Genomic DNA, 2,943 nt, shown 5'->3' with positions numbered 1-2,943 from the left:
CTCTCTCTCTCTTCATTACGTCATAATAAACGTTGCAAACATATTAAAATAAAATGTCATGAATAATCAATGATTCGATTATGAAATGTGATAAAACCAATGCGCGAAGCTAATCAAGGATACAAACAATCTCCATAAATGATTCTCTAGGAAATAGGAAAAAAAGCCCGATGAAAAACAATAAAAGTTATTATTAATAAAACGAGACAAAACGTAGATATCTACAATTCATTTCTTAATTACACTCGATGCAAACATTCCGCTAATTTTTATGATTAGAAATGGGATAAGTCGCGAATACGAGCGAATCGACGTGACGATGGCCTTGACCAGGTGAATCCAAGTCGGGAAGAACGACCGAAGGGATCGGAGAATGACCGGTTGAATAAACGATCGACAAACGATTAGGATTATAGCGCAACGTTTGCAGCTTGACAAAAAAAAGGGAGAAATAAATGAGATTTAGCGCGAGCAGAGTATAATTTTTATAGGTGCGGCATGGATGCGATCGTCTCAAGCTGATGTCTTCATCGACCTATCCTTAGTCTCCTTCTCTGTTGAAAAGCAGGCATCACTGCTCTACTTCAAGGGACTAACTTCACGGACAAGAATGCTTTTTATCTTTTGTATGCATATATATATATATATAACACACACAAAAGTTAAAAAGTTTTTCAACATTTTAACTCGCAATCAGTAATATATGAGAATAGAGATATAACTTTTTCAAACTTGCAATTGCTACACACACCACCTGCGCGCACACCAATAAAGTTTTGCACCTAACATACAATCTATACCAAGTATTAAAGAAAAAAGTCATATTTCACGTTGTAATGTTCATAAATAAAACAAGTTTCTCAACAACTGTACGTAACGACATAATAACGTACTTTCTGAAAAAATAAACGGATTTCAAAATCGAGCTATTCTTTATAAACGATTGAGAAGTTCTACCACAGTATAACCATAACCATACCCAGCAGCGACAGTGAGCGTCGGCACCTTTGATGTAGTAGGTCCCGATCACATGACTCGCCGCCATTTTCTGAGATGTACGAACGCTTAAGAGAGAAAGAGAGAAAAGTATCTTTCTCTTTGTCATACATACAGGCCGCCATATTCCTAGATGTACGGAGTTGGGACTCACTAAAAACGTTCAGTGTCGATGCTGGGTATGGTTATACACTGTGGTCCTGTATATGTGTAATACTTTGCTAAAGTCTCTCGATTTCATTTACAAATTATATACATTATCAGTATATGTTGAAAGGTACTAAAGATGTCACGCATATTATTCTTTGCCAACAATAAGATAAAAATAAAGTTTTACGAAGCACCTTCTTAACATATTTTCCCGCATATTTTTTTTATTTTGAAATCCAAATAGAATTGTCGGATTTTTGTTTGCGAGTCGAAAAATATTCTCCTAAGAATCGCGTTCGCGCAAAATAAACGAACATATAAAGTCTTTCGTTCGCGTAAGATAAGAAATATTTACGGAATTGATAAAAGATTTTGAAATGATGATTATACAGGTGAAATTCGGGGAGAAAGAAACGAGAGATCTCCCACACGAATTAAGTAGGAAGAAAGAAGAATCGAAGGAAAAAAGAATGATAACTCTTTATTCATTTAAAGATGAAATGCAGAGCGACAATCGTGCGCATCAAAAAAGTCTGATGCTTACTCATTCGTTCGATGTACTGTTGCGAGCCATTTGCATTCAAGTTTTGTCTCCACGAGACTCGCGGTTTCAGTTAATATACATAAGTATCCTTTGTAATACCTACCGGTACGGATAACCAACAATAAGAAGGGAAGTATTTTGCTGTTACGATAGGCTGTTCGATTGATAAGTAGAGCATTTCTAAAAAAAAACATATAATTATGGCGAATATGTGTGGACACCGTTTGTCAATTAATTTTACCGACATTTCTATTAATGCGAAATCTTACTATAATACATATTAATTTATACGTAAAGAGATTTAAATAAACATTTTAAAATTTAAAATATTATAAACGTCGAATGTCAGAGCTAATGCAGACTCTTGTCTCTTCATGCCATTGAAAAATTACTTAAAATCTCGCGCGGCGCGGCGGTTCATCTACATATGAAATTCATGCATCAATCCCGACTTGGGATCGAGTCTGCGGTCGTCGGCATTGCTAAATTCCGAAAGGAATTCTTGGGAATGGAGAGTAGCCTAAAACCCGAATGAGTCACAAAGTTACCCACGCAACCTCCCGGGATATAATTTCCTTCGTCACAATAGATATTGAAAAGAGGATCCTAATGTTTAAACATACTATCGGAATATCATGCAGAGTGCAAGATATCTCTCCATTATTCATCGACTTGGTGAATCGGTTCGCTGTCTCCTGGTGACCGAGGGAAAGATGGGAAAAGAGTAATAGCACCAGTACATATATATACAGTACATAGGTATCTTGCCCATTTTCGCAAACACGTCATTGGGACTCGATATTTACCACAATCATTTAATCCAAGGTTTTTAAAGGGTCCATCAGCGAGAGGTACGTAATTAATGCGAGCCAAAGATCTTTCGTAACATCATCTTGAGTCGGAAAAAAAATGGAAAAAATGCGACCGTACGAAATGTTTTGTGTGTCAAATGGCAAGTAAGGGATGATTTCGGGCTATTCTGAGATCAGGGAACACGGGGAAGTTGGTAACTTTATCTCGAAACTTTATCCTTTGCACCCGATCTGACTAACTATCGCGCACGCGAAAGCAGCAGGCTGCTAGCAGCGCGCGCTGCAAGCTGCAACGCCTGCAACATGTATACCTGCACGTGTTGGAGCGCCGTCAGCCGTCAGCCGTGGTGCGCGATTGGTGACCGTGGCCATCGCGGCTATGGTGGGAGATCTCGATAAAAGTCAGTGGCAGACTGATTACGATTCAGAGTAGCGGTGGAC

This window comes from Temnothorax americanus, unplaced genomic scaffold (genome assembly GCF_048541705.1).
Source record: "Temnothorax americanus isolate GAGA-0224 unplaced genomic scaffold, ASM4854170v1 Scaffold5, whole genome shotgun sequence".
Classification (NCBI taxonomy): Eukaryota; Metazoa; Arthropoda; class Insecta; order Hymenoptera; family Formicidae; genus Temnothorax; species Temnothorax americanus.
The sequence above is the reverse complement of the archived record's forward strand: the minus strand, read 5'-3'. Positions refer to the sequence as shown.